Source organism: Sciurus vulgaris (assembly GCF_902686455.1).
Source record: "Sciurus vulgaris genome assembly, chromosome: 3".
Lineage (NCBI taxonomy): Eukaryota > Metazoa > Chordata > Mammalia > Rodentia > Sciuridae > Sciurus > Sciurus vulgaris.
In genome coordinates, this window is record NC_136463.1 from 31,961,067 (window position 1) to 31,979,789 (window position 18,723).

The 18,723-nt window shown below is 40.1% G+C and overlaps 1 pseudogene across 1 annotated transcript; it reads right to left on the minus strand.

Annotated features, from left to right (window-relative positions):
- Positions 1–9,200: 9,200 nt before the first annotated feature.
- LOC306657568 (small ribosomal subunit protein eS1-like) lies at positions 9,201–10,179 on the minus strand (annotated as a pseudogene). Its single transcript has one exon. The product of its transcript is annotated as a small ribosomal subunit protein eS1-like (transcript).
- Positions 10,180–18,723: the final 8,544 nt, after the last annotated feature.

Genomic DNA, 18,723 nt, shown 5'->3' on the forward strand with positions numbered 1-18,723 from the left:
TTCACGAAAAATGGGCACAAGACCATGGACGAGAACACAAAGTGCCACCCAGAGCAGCTCCCTTCTCCTCTCTTCCTGAGCGGGGTGGCGAGGAGATGGGGCTGCGTTTAGGAGCGGAAACACAGGTCGCCTTCCTTAAATCAGCGTCCGTTCTGGGGAGGAGATTGACGGACTTGGACAGGGAAAGGAGAGACCGGAGATTCTGATAAAACACTGGTTCTGAGATGTGCAGGTTCCGGGGAAAGGCGACTCTGGTCTGCAGAGGGTCTGACTTCTCTGGTCCCTACAGAGCCAGTGAGAGCTGGATCTGAGCTCCGGGCGACCTGGAGGTGACAGGCTACAAGGGCCTGTCTTGTGCCCAGTGTGTTCTGGTGTCTTTGCAGGTGACTGATGACCTCCTGGTTTCTAAGCTGTCACTCCCCTGGGGATTAAAAAAAAAAAGTTGTCCCTACATTGGATACTAACACCAAGTAGGGACTCTAACAAGCAGAAGTGAACATCGATGAACAAACAATGCAATGAAAACACATCTAAGTGGTGCTGGCAGATAGAAAAGAGGGAGCCCAGTCATCTCTGACAGACCCATGTCACCAGGAAGGCTCCCTAGACATGGCAATGGCAGTTTGAGCCAAAGTAACGGTCGTTGAGGGAGACGCGTGTGTACTCCCGTCATGGAGCTAGATCATGATTCCCGAACAAATACTCGAGTAGATTAATAAAGGAGGAATGAGTACCACGGAGACAAGTCAGAGTTCTCTCGAAGCCCAGAGCAAAGAAACACAAAGAGAAAGCAGCTACAAGGGAGATGGAAAGTTTAGCACAGGTGTCTCAACGCCCTAACGTGTGAAAAGCAGAAGTTTTAGAGAGTGAAAAAGGAATTTTTTTGTTGTTTGTTCTATTGAGTTATAAGTGACAGCAGAATGCACTCTGATTCATTGTACACAAGCGGAGTACGACTTTTCATTTCTCTGGTTGCACACGATGTAAAGTCACACCATTCGTGTGATCATACACGTACACATGGTGATGATGTTCATCTCATTCCACCATCTTTCCTTCCCCCTCCCCCATCCTCTCCCCTCATTTCCCTCTACACAATCAAAAGTTCCTCCATTTTTCCCTTGCCCCCTGACTCCCCCTTTTTGCATCAGCATCCAGTTATCATATTTGTCCTTTGGTTTTTTGAGATTGGCTTATCTCACTTAGCATATTATCCAACTCCATCCATTTACCTGAAAATAACATGATTTTATTCTTCTTTACGACTGAGTAATATTCCATTGTGCATATATACCACGGTTTCTTTATCCATTCGTCAACTGAAAGGCATCTGGTTGGTTCCACAATCTAGCTATTGTGAATTGAGTTGATATAAACATTGATGTGGCTGTATCTCTGTAGTATGCTGATTTTAAGTCCTTTGGGTATAGGCCAAGGAGTGGGATAGCTGGGTCAACTGGTAGTTCCATTCCAAGTTTTCTAAGGAATCTCCACACTGCTTTCCAGAATGGCTGCACCAGTTTGCAATCCCACCAGCAATGTATGAGTGTACCTGAAAAAGGAGTTTTTTTAAAAAGAAAATTCTTTAACAAATAATAGGGCCAGACGGTGGGGACTGGGGGGTTCAGGGATGGGGGCAGGGCTTTTCCTGATTTGAAGACAGGCCTGAATTTGCAGACTAACAGTGTTCAAGTTCAAGTCATGATTAATGACAAACAATATTCACCAGGATATCTGTGGTAAAATTCCTGAATTCTTCAGGTGATATGAATATATTGAGAGATATTATAGAAAGCACAATTTCCCTACAATGGAAAAGAAAGATCAGACTTCCTCCTGTAGCACTAGAGGCTAAAGGTGGCATTTACCATGGAGAGAAAGGCATGTTTGCAAAATTCTGCGTGAATCAATATAGACTTGATTATTTGCTAACGCACAGTAGAAATATGTGTGACTTTCAAAAGTTTAGAGAGCCCCCATAGTCCCCGTTTGAGAAAGATTTAAGAATCAAGAAGAAACTCTGACAAAAAAAGCAATAAGTCATCAACATAGACTTTTAATCTAACATCATTTAGATAGTGGAATGTATAATGAAAGTGTAAACTAAAGAAACATGGCAAGAGTGATCATACTAATAAAAGTGTGCATATCACATTTACAGACAGAGCCAAGGGCAAGAGAAGGTAGAGGGGAGGTGGATGTGACCAAAATACCATATGAACAGGTGTGGAAATGTCACAGTGAAGCTCAACGGTTTGTGCAATTAATGTTAATAATTATAATAATAGAGAAAAAAATCTATTTGAAGACATTGGATACCACTGAGATATTTTCAGAGGTACAAGGCTAAGAGCAAAATAACATTTCTACATAATTACAGCAAAAAATAGGAATTTGGGGTGAGGGAAAGAAAAATGTCCAACATTTCATCTTTGGGATGAGGAGGGATGAAGAGAAGGAAAGATAAAGGAAGTGAGAATATTCTGAAGATCTTATTTAATAGGGTATGCATAAAGAAGAAGTGGAACTGCTTTTTCTAGTTCTGTGAAGAATGTCGTTGGAATTTTGGTGGGGATGGTGTTCAATCTGTATAGCACTTTTGGTAGTATGGCCATTTTGACAGCATTAATTCTGCCTAGCCAAGAACATGGGAGGTCTTTCCACCTTCCAAGGTTTTCTTTAATTTCTTTCTTTAGTGTTCCGTAGTTTTCCTTTTAGAGGTCTTTCACCTCTTTGGTCAGATTGATTCACAGGTATTTTACATAATTTTCGAGGCTGTCATGACTGGGACAGTTGGTTCATCATTGGAGTATAGGAATGTGGTTGATCTAGGGGTGTTGGTTTTGCATCCTGCTACTTTGCTGAATTCATTTATGAGTTCTAGAAGTTTTCTGGGAGCTTTTTTTTTTTTTTTTAGTTTTCTATATATAGGATCATGTTTTTAGCAAATAGAGAAACTTGGAGCTCTTCTTTTCCTATTCATATTCCTTTCATTTCCTTCTCTTGCCTGATTGTTCTGGCTAGACTTTCAAGGGCTGTGTGGAATAAGAATGGTTAGACTGGGCAACCTTTCTTCTGCTTTCAGAGGAAATTCTTTCCGTTTTTCTTCACTTAGTATGATGCTGACCTTGGGTTTGGCATATACAACCTTTACAACATTGAGGTAAATTCCTTCTTTCCCCAGTTTTTCTAGTATTTTAAACAGGAATGCATGCCCTACTTTGTCAAATGTTTTCTTCTGCGTCTGTTGAGATGATTATGTGATTCCTAACCTTGACTCCATTTTTGTGGTGAACTACACTTACTGATTTCCATATGTTGAACCATCCTTGCATTCCTGGAATGGAACACACTTGATCATGGTGCGCTATCTGTTGGCTGTGTTTTTGCATGCAGTTGGACAATATTTTATTAAGAAGCTTTACATCTATGACCACCATCAGGGATATTAACCTGAAGTTTTCTTTCCCTGATGTGTCTTTGTCTGGTTTTGCTATCAAGGTGATACTGGCCTCCTAGAATGAGTTTGTGGAAGAGTTTGAGGAGGTTTGATATTTTTAACAAATGATGCTGACTGGAAAACTAGAAATCCATATGCAGAAGAATGAAATTTGACTCTAGTCTCTCAACCTGCACAAGAGTCAACTCAAAGTGGATCAGAGACCTAGGAATTAGACCAAAGACCCTGTAACTGGTAGAAGAAAAGGTAGGCCCAACTCGGCATGTTAGTACAGCAATTGACTGCCTTAATAAGACACCTGAAGTGAGAGAAATACAATAAGTGAGATGGCTTCCGCACAGCAAAAGAAAGAAGAACATGAAGAGAGAGACTACAGAATGAGAGATCTTTGCCACCTGCTCCTCAGGGCATTAATATTCAGAATATACAAAGAATTAAAGAAAAGCCAGGCATGGCTATAATCCCAGTGACTCATGAGGCTGAATCAGGAGGATTATAAATTCAAAGCCAGCCTCAGCAACTTAGTGGGACCGTGTCTTAAAATAAAAATTAGAAAAAGGTTTGGGGGTGTGGCTCAGTGGTTAAGCACCCCTAGTTTCAATTCCCACTACCAAAACAAATGAATGAAAAACCAAAACAAAAAAATTCAAAAAGCACTAAAAAAACAAAAAAACCCCAAACTCCAAAACCAAAACAAATAACCCAATCAATAAATGAAAAAAAAATCCCTAAACAGACACTTTTCAAAAGAAAAAATAGAAATGATTAACAAATGTATGAAGAAAATGTTCAACAAAATCTCCAGCAATTAGGAAAATGCAAATTAAATCTACACTGAGATTTCATCTCAATCCAGTCAGAATGGCTATTATCAAGAACACAAATTAAAAACAAAAAACACAAATAATAGTAAATGTTGGCGAGGATGTGGGGAAAAGGGTACACTCATACATTGCTTGTGGGACTGCAAATTGGTGCAACCACGCTGGAAAGCTGTATGGAGATTCCTCAAAAAACTAGGAATGGAACCACCATTTGACCCAGCTACCCCACTCCTTGGTATATATCCCAAGGATTTAAAATTAGCATACTACAGTGATGCAGCCACATCAGTGTTTAAAGCAGTTCAATTCACAATAGTCAAACTCTGGAACGAACTCAGGTGCCCTTCAACAGATGAATGGATAAAGAAAAGGTGATCTATATACACAATGGAATATTACTCAGTCATAAAGAAGAATGAAATCATGGCATTTGCTGGTACATGGATGGAATGGGAAATTATCATGGTAAGTGAAATAAGCCAGTCTTAAAAAGTCAAAGGTCGAATGTTTTCTCTGATATAAGGAAACTAATCCAAAATAAGGGTGATGGGATAAAAGAATGAATGAAAGAAGGAAGGAAGGAAGGAAGGAAGGAAGGAGGGAAGGAAGGAAGGAAGGAAGGAAGGAAGAAAGGAAGGAAGAAAAAATAGAGAGTGATTTCATCCAAACAGAGGATAGATCAGTAGAGTAGAGGGAGCAGAGCAGGGGAAGGAGAAAGGGGGACAGGGAGTGCTGGGGACTGAATTAGAGCAAATTATACTCCATGCTTTTGTGATCATGCCAAAATGTATCCTAATGCCATATATAACTAAAAAGAATAAAAATGCACATTTATACACTAAAAAATCATTTTGAATGAAACAAAGTATTTTGATATGAGCGTATTGTTTTGCTGCTTTTCTGAGGATCATTTTATTATTAAATTCACATTACTGATCAAATTTCCTTATTATATCATGCCATTGTTATAATCTATGCCTCCATGAGCCATGACATATTCAAAATGTAGTGGATGAGAATATTTTCGTTTGTTAAAAAGAAGAAGAAGAAGAAGAAATGGTGAAAATACTGCATCTTGGTGGGAGAAATTTTTGTTATCCTACCTGGAAATAAAAATAGGGAAATAAGTTTGCTTTTAAGTGCAGAGAAAGAAAGGCAATCACTCAGGGGATGGACAACTGTATTAATAGGTTTCAAATTAATAAGGGCAAAATGGAAGGTCGATCAGGATGTTTAAACCAGAAAAAGTCCATTAAAGGAAAAAGTAGGAGCAACCCTTTAAAATCAATATAATAAACAGAGTAATGTAGAGGGAACAAAGTGAATTAAATGTGATTGGTGTAATCACCCCCATCAAATACAGACTGTCAGGCTGACTTTAAAAACTTTACATACATGGTTCACAAGAAACACACTGATGTGTGTTTAACTGATGTAGGTTGAAAATAAAAGAGGGTTCCAGAGTTGAAACCTCCTAGCTTTGTGGCTTTGAGGAGTTACATTATATCTCTAAACCTTAAATCCTTCATCTGTAAGATGGGAATAATAATGTCTGCCACTTAGTTTTGCAGCGAAGATCAAATACATGAATGCATATGAAAAATGCACGTGCCTTTTTAGCACAGTGCTTGATACACGATAAATCAAATTAAAGTTCTTAGCCATTTAAAAAAAAAGTTCCTCCATTCTTCTCTCAACCTCAACCCCCCCAACTTTAGATTACATAGAGGGAAATGAGAGGAAGGGGGGTATGAAAGATGGTGGAATGAGACAGACACCATTACCCTATGTACATGGATGATTACACGAATGGTGTGACTCTACATTGTGCACAACCATAGAAACGAAATGATGTACCCCATTTGTGTACAATGAATCAAAATGCAGTCTGTAAAAATAAAAAATAAAAAAAAAATTTAAAAACAAAGGGCGAAGACCAGTGGGTCAGAAGTGTCAATACTACTATCATGTAAAGGTAGAAAGTATAATTAACAGCACAAGAGAGAATTGCAAGGTGCAAAGGATCACAGTGACTCAGGGCTGAGATTTGCGTGCACTGTGGATCTGGATGCTTCCGCACTATCCGGGATTTTCCGTTTTGAAATGGGTCCTAGAGGGCTGGACCTCTTGAGTGTGTTGGAGCCTGTTTGGGTGTGGAGCGGACAAGCACCACATGGGGCTCCTTTGCTCTTTCAATATCACAGCCGCCGGAAGAAGCGCTGGTCACGGATGCAGCTGTTCTAGCCGCTCCTCAGGGCCCTGTTTTCCTGCTTACAGTCATATTGTTTTCCCTGGCATTACCAGAGTAGCTGTGTATTTCACTGGCATAATTGTTCTAGACAAAAATGCTGAATAAGTATGTGCTTATCAATTATAGGATTTTATCAGAATATTTCTGGGGACTGCTATAGGCACAACATTTCTGAAGGGCAATGTTAACCATCTCTATCACGACATTCAATGATATTCATAATCTTTGACCCAGTAGTTTTTTAAGAAATTTATCCTTTTAAAATAACAACAGTATTACCAATTATCCAACTGAGTTTTATTAGTGAATGTAAAATTAAGTGGTAGCCAAAATTTCCAATAAGAGGACATTGATAAAAAAAATCATGCATACTTTGCAACAGAATACTATGCAGCCATTAAAATGATGTAAGTAAATAATGATGTAGGGTAAAACTCATGCACAGTGTCAAGTAATGTGCATTACAAGAACATACATTTGTGTCAACAGTGTTACCTGTAAATGGTGTCATTGTGAGTGTTGTTTTATTCTTAATACTTCAGTTATGTTTTTCTATGCATACCATTGCCTTTAATGAATAATAATTACTCTTACGATTATGAAAATTATTTTAATTTTCAAATAAAAGGAAAGAATTGACTATTAGGTGTTAAATTTAATACCAAAAATGTTTAAAGATACCCTTTTTATATAAGATACCCTGAGCTTGGGAGAAATGATTCTAAATATGTTAGAGTAATATATTCTCAATAGAAAGATGAGTTATTTTAGTGTTTTCCTGAATTTTTGTTTTCTTATGAAAATCCCTTTGACTCCTGTCCAATGTGGAGGCTGTGTTTGTCTGACTTGCTAGATCTCTTGTTTACTTTAGTAGTATTCTACTTGTTTATTGTTTATTTTAGTTGCTGTTCTTTCCCAGAGAACCAGAATGTACAATATATCAGCTCTTGCCTTTTCTCTTTATAATTAATTAATTTCTACTTTTACTTTCATTTATTCTTACATTTCACTTTCCTTAAGCTTTTTTATTCTAGTTATTCTATTTCTACTTCTTTGTGTCAAGTGCTTAATTAGTGTATTTATTAACATATTTATGGCCTTTAATTTTGCTGTAAATACAGCTTCATCTATATCATGTAGTTGTTTTCTATTCCTTTTTAAATTTTTTTCAAAGTTATATATTCAAGTTACATTCGGTCCTCAAGATCTGTGGTTTCTGTCAATCTTGTATGGAAAATATCTGGGGGGAAATTGCATATGTAGTGAACATGAATAGATTTTTTTGCATCATTATTCCATAAACAATATAATCATTATTTAGATAATGTATCTTTGTCTGATGTGTAAGTAATCTAGAAATCATTTAAAATGATTGGGAACATGTTCGTAGGTTCTATGAAAACACTGTGCCATTTTACACCAAGGACTTGAGCATTGCCAATTTTGGGATCCACGGAGGGTCGTGGAACCAGTTCCCCATGGCTTCTGAGGGACTACTGCATTTATAGGCTCTAATAATTATGTAAGCCTTTGTTAGTGGCATGGGGACTTCCTCCTCCTGGCATGCAGCTGGAAGCAGATATGGAAACAGACAATAAGATCAATTATAACACTTACATTATGCCCCCTATACTATCAGCATATATTATCTGCTTGATTTGCCACATCCTGTGGAGTTACCTCAGGGACACCTGGGGATTCTCAGCAGAGCCTGGCAGGAGAAGGGGATCCTTCCTTGTCTTGGCTAGGACAATTTCTTTTATTTCTTGTGTACATGGAGTTTCATTTGAAGATCTCACAAGAACATGAAGTTCAGCAGCTTATCATGTTGAAAACTTGTTAAACGTACACATATTAATAGAGTGTATACAGAAACTCCATAGTCAAAGCCCACCCGTACCTTATTTCAATTCTAAGCAGCTCCGATGACAGGACACATCATCATCTAATATGACATTAGGAAAGGCCAAACATGATCCGTGGCGTGATGATGTGCCCTCGGTTTTAAGAGGCGGAGACGTTAGGCATGTCAATAAAATGCGTATCTTCATGTAGAAGGCATGGGGCGCATGCTCATTGGATATGAGTTGGAGTTAAAGTCTTAGATTGCTTGACGGTTCAGAGGTCAAGGGGCCGAGGAGACGACCTTGAGGAGGAGCTCCAGAAGAAGGGTATTCACTGACAGGGTGTCCGAGTCCACCTTAAAAAAGTGACATTCCGCCTTTTCTCCTTCATTCTGGAGGACAAGGCTGGCTTTGCTGTCTCCTTGGCAAGCTCATCCCTGAGCTGGAGTCAGCTGCTCAGGCCGGAAGGGGATATGTCCTTCTGGAAAGGTCTTCTTGGACAAGTTTGACCCACTCAGCTCCCAGAGCAACTCCTGCTGTTTCCCTCTCCCCACACTGGACCACGTGAGTCACAGCTGAAGCCTCTTCCAGGCCGCCCCCCTGTCTGGAGGCAATGGTGTTCCAGATTCCTCCTCACTCTTGGTGTGTATCTGCTGCTCTCTTGCCCGTCATCCAGAGCTTTTCAAACTTTTCCATTTGGAGGCTCTGATGACCCCAGAGCATGAGTGCATAGAACCCGGAAGCCTGGACATCTAGCCCAAATTACACGGCCCTAGATCTGAAAATGTCTCTCTCTTTTTTTTTTTTTTTTTTTTTTAACCTTCACAAATAGGACTCTTTATGTGTCACTATTAAAAATCTGAATTTTAAACAGATTCTTGAACTGGTGGTTCATATCCATCAGCCCGTTCAACTTTAGCACCTGTCTCGTCCCCAGTAGTTTTTCCAGAACTACTACCTTCACCATGAAGCTCCATGAGTTTTCCCAATTCAAACTTGGGCTTCTTCAGCATTTTTACTTTTCTAACAAAGACATCATGAAGAGGATAAATTGATTGACAAGCTTTCTCTATGTCTTTCCCAATGCTGTCTGGAATCAGTTTATTGACTACTTCTTTCAAGTCATTTGTCTGCACCTCCCGGGTCATGATTTCCATCATCTTCTTTCAGATTTGGCAGACCTGTTGGTGCTGAGCATAAGAGGTCTTCCATATCTGATTGTTGCGTTTTTTAGTAAAACCAACACAAAACAGACACAGCAAATAACCATCTGTAGTCTTGACATCAACGTGAGCTTCCATCATCATCTGCCATTTTTTGACCATGGAACACATTTTGTCACAGGTAAGATCCATGCCATGGAAGTTGGTCAGGCAGTTTTTTCCCTGAACGTCCTCAGTAATTGGTTTGAATTTCCTAAATGCAACTTCATCATTCTGTAGATCAGCAAGACTCACTTCAAACACGACCCTTGAGGCCATTGGAGGCAATTTTGGTTCCTTGGGTCCTTGTGACTAATGTTTTTCCAATATTTCTTATATTGAACAAAGCCGGTGCTTTCACATCATACCAATCTTTCTTAGAAAATGGATCAACCACTTTCTTCTTGGCTCCCCTCTTGCCGCCTTTCGTAAGGCGTTTGTTCTTGCCTACCGCCGTGGTGCCGCTCAGAGAGCCAAAAGGGCGGAAGCGTAACTCGCGCGAGAACTTCGAAAATGTCTCTCTTAATGTCTTTCTTTGTATGAGATATTTATGCCAACGGGTATAAATACCAACGGGTACAATACCAACCGGTATCATTTCATGGGTTTTGAATATGGCTCTCCTGTTTTCTCCAGAATCTTTAAGCAAAATGGTCCCAGGAAGAGGGTTAGCTTCATGTGACCCGCGCACACCACCTACCTGAGATTACTCAGACTCCATTTGGGGAAGCACAGATAGAAGATCCAGGAGAATTTGGTTCCAAACCTGACTTTGTCACTTAGGGATTATCTAGTCTTAGAAGTTAAATTAAACTCTCCAACTTTCATTTTTTTTAAATCTGTAAAAAGGGGATTAAAAGCACCAAACCCACAAGATCATTGTGCAGACAAAATAGTATATGTGGGCTGTCACTGTCCAGAGGATGTGCCAATGCTCAGCAATTACTCTCCCTTCCTCTGTTCCTTCCCTTCGTAAAGATATTAATACCCCCTCCCTACCCCCAGCCTCTTCCCTAGAAGAAGAGGACCAGATGGGAGGCAGGTACCATGTAGTCCATCCTCTGACCTCTGCCAAGTCTGCATTTCAAAGCACCCTGAAAGGAGAGCTGTCTGACCTTCTCTTAAAAATCCCCAGGCAGGCAAGCTGCCATCATTTGGCAGTTCATTTCAGCTCACATTTGTTCTCTCATCTATTCATCTATTCAGAAGAAACATACATTGGACCTCTCCTATGTCAGGCCCTGTGCTAAGTCTCAGAAATGCAAAAAGATATTTGACCTAATCCTCCTCCTTAAGATGCTTATAATGTCACAGGGAAAATCTGAGAACAAACAACTGCAATGCTTTAATAATCAGTGATGTGATTTAAAAAACCCACAGAAGATTCTAGATCACATAAGATGGGCATCTTCCTGGATTTGGGAGGAGATGGATAGCACAGGAGGAGAGTTAGACATATCTCCCAGAGTGGGGTCACCTGACCCGAGACCTGACAAATGAAGGTGAGAAGCAGGTTTTGACTTTTCATTTCAGGTGGAAATCAGAGAGGCAGAGAACATGATTCAGGAAAGGAAGGTTATTAAATAGGACTCAGTATAGACGTCATGAGGAACGGTGAAGGGCATGAAGTGGTTGGTGGTCAGCAGGCTGCCCGACTTCACCCTGTGAAAATGGAATGAATAAATCAGAAGACAGAGACCATGATTAGAATCCAGGTAAACTACATTGGAAATCCAAGCTCATGGCCAGGAAAAAATGAGAAAAGTCAGGTTTAAGAGATGAAAGGGCACAGAACTTTCCAAATAGTGATGTACAATTTATTGGGTCACATAGACTCGGTTTCCCTAGATCCTAACTTCTGCTCGTATGTTAGGGCAGTTGGTATTATAACTCTGTAGAGTGATTAAAGAAGGGACCCTAGAAACAATGGCTGGGAAATTTGAGACTTTGAATCTGACCATGATCAAAATAACAATAATCACAATATTGTTTGTTTCTTTAGCAGATAAAGAGTATAAATAAAAAGAATAAAATTATAAAGAATATCTATTGTTGAGTAAAATCATTTTATTTTTCAGTTATTCATTCACCCATTCTATGAAGTCAATACCTTCAGGTTGATGGAAGAAAGATGCATAGAAACAATGTGTGTTAAGTGTATTATAAACTCTAAGATGCTATCACATACACTTGCTTGTTTGGGTCTTCCGGGGCTTTGTGAGGAGAACGTTCATCCTCATTTTATAGGGAAGGAATGAGGCACAGATGCCATGGATCAGCATCAGGTTGGTTTGATTCCAGTGCCACACTGCCTCCCTGGATCATCGGTCATGATTCCAAGAATCCTCCACCTGGGAAGCCGTCCCAGATTATGGGCGATAAGCAGGAGTCTGCTCAGGGAAGGAGACCATGTCCTGGTTCTCGTTAAGTTTCCCCTTGGGCTGCTCTGGATACATCGCTGGGCATGCTGTTGGTGGGGTGGGGGTTTATTCGGTTTCCCTAGATGTTTCTGTCTTCAAGGATGTTAAGAGGAACCAGCCAATACTAATCTCAAACAGGATATCCTTGAGGGAAAACACTCCACACTAAATACAAACAAGAGATTTCAAACTGAAGAACTGCAGACACAAGAGAATCCCTTTCGTTTAGTTCCTGGTGTGTGTGTGTATGTGTGTGGTGGGGTTAGTTTCTGAGTATCTCTTGAGCGTTTGGGGGACCACCTACTAGGGGCATGTATGCATCTTCTGCTACCCTGCCTAAATCTGGGTGAATGTGTCTCCAGAATTTTCTCTCCTTCAGCAGATACTTATTTGTGCATGTATTATTTTTTTTTTCCTGTGTCTTTCTTTGTGTATAATGTCTTTGTCTCTCTTCTTTTTCTCAACCATCTTGCTTCGGCAGTCGTCGGGTCTGTTAGGACTCAAAAAGCAAGAAAAGCCAGTGAGCTCATCCACCTCAGCTCAGCCAGGACCACCCACAGTGAACCATGTGGATCAGGACTGGATTTTCACCAGGGACAAAGCCTCTGCAGACCTTGCTGTCCTGTGGTCTTAGTGTCTGGTCTCCGATATCTCTTGGCAAAGTAAGAACCTACTGCAGTCTTCTTACTGAGGGTGGGTTAGTGGCCCTGAAAAGGAGAGGGAGTGTCATTTTACTCCCTTAAGCCTCTGCTGCTGCATTTGTGTTTGAAAAATCCCTTTCCTGCCTACCAAGTGTTCTTCTGAATGCCCCATTGTTATAGTCCAACTCACCACCCTATCGAGGGATTTAATGGCTAAATCAGATCTTTTTTTTTTTTTTTCAAGGCGGACCCCAACCCTTATCTCAGCGACTGATCTTTCCCACTGAAAACCTGGTGCCAGTGTGTCCCAGAAGCCTCTCAGCCCCTAAGAGAGCACTTCAGAGTAAACAAATTGAAAGACCAGAGAGGATATTTACAGCCACTGACCGAGCTCCCAATTTCCTCAGCTGGCCCTGTTAGACAATGCACTCCCACACGGACCTTCAATTGTACTGTCAGAAATGGATACGGCACCAAGATTGAGAAAATATTATGCTAAGCCAGTCAATAGGCAGGCAAAACATTCTCCACCATCTCTTTAGAGGACCCTGTCTGTTTGTTTCCACAACGATATCTTACGTCATCACCAATCCTCGGCCTCTCCTACCTCAATTTCCTCATTTGTTTCCCAGGGACTCCTGGAAATGGCTTCAGGGGCAGCTTGTTGGCAGCTCCCAGCTTCTGCTTCTCCTGACCAGGGACACAGCCCCACTGTACAATCTCACCACACCGATGTTCTGAGGGGAAGCATCTCCTTCGTTCACAGAAAACCATGGATGCCAAGTGCATCAAGGTCCCCATGGGGCAATTTGAGCAACCAACTGATACTGATAAATTGAAATCTCTAGATTTTGTTTTGAGGCCCTGGAGGGAAAGGAAACTGTGGATTATTCTTCAACTGTGCTTTAAAGAAGTGAATTCTTTTTTTTTTTTTTTTTTTTTTTTTGAGAATCTAACCATCCAGAATGTACCTTAGTGTTTTAGAATCATGATTCAGCACAGGTCCCTTTGGATTATGCTCCTGCCTTATCCTTAATCACTCATGTTCATTTCCCCTGATCTCCCAGGCTGGGACGGGTTGCTTCATTTCCTTGGTTGTGTTTGTTGAGCTCAGAATGTCTTGCTTAACCCCCTCTTCAGTCATGATTGAAAGGAATATTCTTCCACTTCCACCTTATTTTTCTCATCTTTTCTACAATATTTTTTTCTACCACCAACTTTATGATATCTAGAACTTTCCCCCAAGGGATGGACCTCGAGTGTGGTCACAGGCATGCCCAGGTATAAAATGCAGAGGCTTTCACCTGCAGGGCTGTGCACCTAAGGTCTGAGCCCTGAGCACCTCCCTTATCAGCCTCCTCCAGGCCGTGCTCTCCTCCAACAAATCCTCCCTCAAGAAACACTGTCCTGAATCACATAGAGCTGGGGACAAATGGGCTCCTTACATTTTAATACCTTAGCTGGTGATGTCTTGCCTGGCACAAGACAATTGGATTTTTTAAAAAAATAACATTTTATTTTAGTTGTAGGTAGACTCAATACCTTCATTTTATTTATTTTTATGCGGTGCTGAGGATTGAACCCAGTGCCTCACATGTGCCGGGTGAGGGCTCTACCACTGAGCCACCACCCCAGCCCCAACTGGATTCTTCTAAACCGCCCGCTCCTGCTGACACATGTGCTTTCCCTCCCACATTCTTAGGATCTGACCACATCGCAATTTCACAATTTGGGGTTAAATAGTCTATGTTTACATTATCACAGTCATCCGAACCTTATCACGGCTGAGTCTGTAGAATATTGCAGTTCCATTTCCTTCCCCTATAATTTTTTCCATCTTTTAGAATTAAGGTTTTCTTGACCACTATTTGGGTTTTGCTCAAATTTTCATTTACCAATCACTAATTCAAATATAACCATTGCCATCGCCAGGACTATACAACTCCTTTTAGTATGGTCAGAATGTCAGGGACCATATTCACATCTGCTAACCCCTCACTGTCTGGCTGGTCCTCTGGACGGTGGCTCTGCAGATATGGTGGGATTCTCCTTCCTCCTCCTGGAAGTTTCTTCCCATCTCCAGTGCCCAATTTCTGCATCGTAGATCCTGGGATTTCTTTATTTTTAATTTTTTTTTTTTAGTTGTAGATGGATACAGTACTTTTATTTTATTTATTTATGTGGCACTGAGGATTGAACCCAGTGCCTCATATGTGCCAGGCAAGTGCTCTACCACTAAGCCACAACCCCAGCCCGGATCCTGGGATTTCTTTATGCTGAGTTGTCTCTGGTCTTTGGCACAACAAATATTTGAGACCTTGTATGTTAAAAAAAAAAAAAAATACACCTTTATTCTCCCTCACATTTGGTTAATAGTTGGGGAATAGAATTGTGGGTTGAAAATACTTTTCCCAGTGGCTTCGAGAACTGCCTCACTGTCTCCTACCTGCTAGCACTGCTAAGAGCAGTTTGATTTCTGACATTTGTGTGTGACTTTTCCCTCCACCATTTTCCTTTTGTTTGGAAGCCTTTAAGATCTTCTCTTTATCATAGTATTCTGAAATTTTATAATGATCTCGGGATAGGTATTTTTTAATGCATTGTTTGGTCACTTAGTATTTTGTTTTTCTTTGGGTTTAAATCTGGAGGTTCAGTTCTGGGAATTTTGTCTGATTATTTTGAAGATTTCCTTCCTCCTAGTGTTTCCTTTTCTTTCCCCCCTTCTCATCTCTCTTTCTAAAATTTTTGTCAAATGTTGACCCTTGTTACAGTTAGCTATCTATGCAAACCATCTCAAAATGAAGTGGTTTAGCCCAATAGAAATCATTTGTTTTGCTCATAAACTGCAATTCAGGGAGGGTTGGGTGGGGATGGCTTCATCTCTGCTTTGTGTGGGATCACTGGCGCACTTCCACTGGGTGTGGGGGATCCACTTTCAACAGGACCCAGGTATCGCTGGCAAGTTGGTGCTGGCTAGTGACTGAGGGTCTAGGTATGTTTCCACCTGTGTCCCTCCACAGCACTGCTTGAGCTTCCTTGGAGAATGGTGACTGGGTTCTAGAGTAGGATCACAGAATGCCTGGATAGAAGAGGCAAGATTTCTTTTGACCTGGACCTGGAAGTCCCAGAATTTCATGTTGATCATATTCCATTGATCAAGAAAGTCACTTAATGCATTAGTCAGAATTCAGTTTCTGTAATGAAATACCTGACACAGGTTACTTAAGAAGTAAAGAGAGATTTCTTTTGACTCAGGGTCCTGGAGGTTCAAGTCTGAGATTGGGTGGTTTGGGGAGGGCAGACACCACAGCAGAAGCATGTGTCAAAATAAGAGATCAGATGTTAAAACCAGGAAGCAGAGAGGGCCCACAGCACCTGTTACGGGCCTGCCCCAAATGACCTAAGGATTTCCCACTGTGCCCACCTTTGAAAGTATATCATAGAATGATTTAAGTGTACAATTCAGTGACTTTAATAACTTTACCGAATAGTTTAAACATTATAATTGATCAAGTCAGTGACATTTTTATCCCCTTAAAAATATTTCTCATGCCTATTTACAATTAACCCTTTTTCCCACCTTTGGCTCTAAGCAAACATTAATCTACTTTCAGCCTCTTTACATGTGCCTCTGGAGGCCAATCATATAAATAACAAAAGGCCATTTGTCTGAATTTTTCATAAATGAATCTGAATTCATCCATGTTGCAATGGGTATTGCTAGTTTTATTTTTTCTTTGACAAATAGTATTTCGTTATATAGATATACCACTTTTTATTGCATTAGTTGATGGCATTTGGGTTGTCTGCACTTCTTTTGCAGCTATGAATAAAACTGTTATGAATAGCCATGTGCAAGTCTTTGTGTGTACATATTTTCTTTTCTCTTGAGCGTACACCTAGCAGTGGAATTGAATATGGTAACTTCATGTTTAACTCGTTGGAGAGCTGCAAATCTATTTCCTACAGTGGTTATACCATTTTACATTTCCACCAGCAAAAGATGAATGCTACCATTCCTCCACTTTGTGCTAAAATTGGTAATTTTACCTTTAATTTTTATAGCTATTTTAGTGGATGTGAAATATTATTCTCATTTTAATTTGCATTTTCTCATGATGAACAATGATGAGCATCTTTCATGTGATTATTACTCATTGGTATATCATTTTTGGTGAAATGTCTGTTCATGGTCTTTCATCCATTCTATGATGAGGCCTTATTGAGTTCCAAGTGTTCTTTAAAATCTTGAAGCAAGTTTTTTATTTGATAAGCATTTTGTAAACATTTTTTTCCATTGTTTCTTATCTTAATTTTCTTAATGTGTCTTTTGAAGGGCCAACATTTTTAATTTTAGTAAGATTCAATTTGAGCCAGGCCTGGTGGTGCATGCCTATAATCCCAGTAGCTCAGGGAGATGAGGCAGGAGGATGACAAGTTCAAATGCAGCCTCAGCAACTTGGGAAGGCCCTAAGCAACAAGGTGAGACCCTGTCTCAAATAAAAATATAAAAAGGACTGAGGAGTTTGCTCAGTGGTCAAGCACCCTTGGGTTCAATCACCTGCATGAATAATAGTCTTAATAATAATAATAATAAGGTTCAATTTGTCCTTCTTTTGCTTTTTGGAACATGTTTTTCAGTGTTCTGTGAATCTTTGCTTAACCCAAGGTCTTGAAAATTTTCTACTTTTGCTTTCAACCGTTTTATTGGTTCAAGTCGTATTATACATGTGGGCTACTCTGAATTAACTTTTGTGTATAACATGAGTTCAGTGTCTAAGTTCAAGTTCTCTATCACCATTTTTTGAAGAACTACCCTTTCTCCAGCACATTGCCCTTGTTCTTTTATCAAGGTCAACTGGTGACAAATCTAACGATTTATTTCTGGTACAGTGTCTTGATAATTGTGATTTCATATTAAGTTGTGAAACTGGAAATGTGAAATTCCTCCAACTTTGTTCTGTGTCAAATTGTTTTGTCTAGTGTAGATATTTTGCAGTTCTATTTAAATATTATGATCTGCTCACCAAGTGACTCAATAGTTTGATTTTCTGGGAGACCCCAAGCCGGAAGTACTCCGTTAAACTCATTCTGGATCCCTGACCCATAGAAACTATCAGGAAGATAATGATAAATGTCTGCTTTTCAGTGTGGAGATTCCTTAGAAAACTTGGAATGGACCCACCATTTGACCCAGCTATCCCACTCCTCGGCCTATACCCAAGGGACTTAAAATCAGCATACTACAGAGATACAGCCACATCAATGTTCATAGCTGCTCAATTCACAATAGTCAGACTGTGGAACCAACCTAGATGTCCTTCAATGATGATGGATAAGAAACTGTGGTATATTATATACAATGGAATATTACTCAGCTATAAAGAATAATAAAATTATGGCATTGCAGGCAAATGGATGAAATTGGAGAATATCATGCTGAGTGAGATAAGCCAATCTCAAAATCCAAAGGCGAATGATCTCACTGATAAGCAGATGATGACACATAATGGGGGGTGTGAGGGGGGCAAGAATGGAGGAAGGAGGGACTGTATAGAGGGAAAAGAGGGGTGGAGGGTTGGGGGGGAAGAAAAATAACAGAATGAATCAAACATCATTACCCTATGTAAATGTATATTACGCAAATGGTATACTGTTACTCCATGTACAAACAGAAACAACATGTATCCCATTTGTTTACAATTAAAAAAAAGCATTAAAAAAATGTCTGCTTTTATTTTCAGTCACAAACTTATGGGTCATTTCCTTCACAGCAAAAGATGATTAATATGGCTTGTCTAATTTTATTTAGCATGTTTCTGCATGACATTTTGGTGTCTCTAAAAAACCATGCTGCTCTAAAATTTGAAGATTTGCTGCTATTGAGGGAAAGGGGAAAAAATGTGGAAATGTGGCAGATGGCAGATGCAGGAGAGCTGAGAACAGGAGGAATCACAAGGAATGGAGTGGAAGAGGATCTAGATTAGTAGCCAGCAAAGTGTGACTCTGAGCCAGTTCACCAATTTAGTTTAGAAACCACCGAGTCGCTCTGGGCCCTGTGTTGGCTAGCGCTTGGCTCCC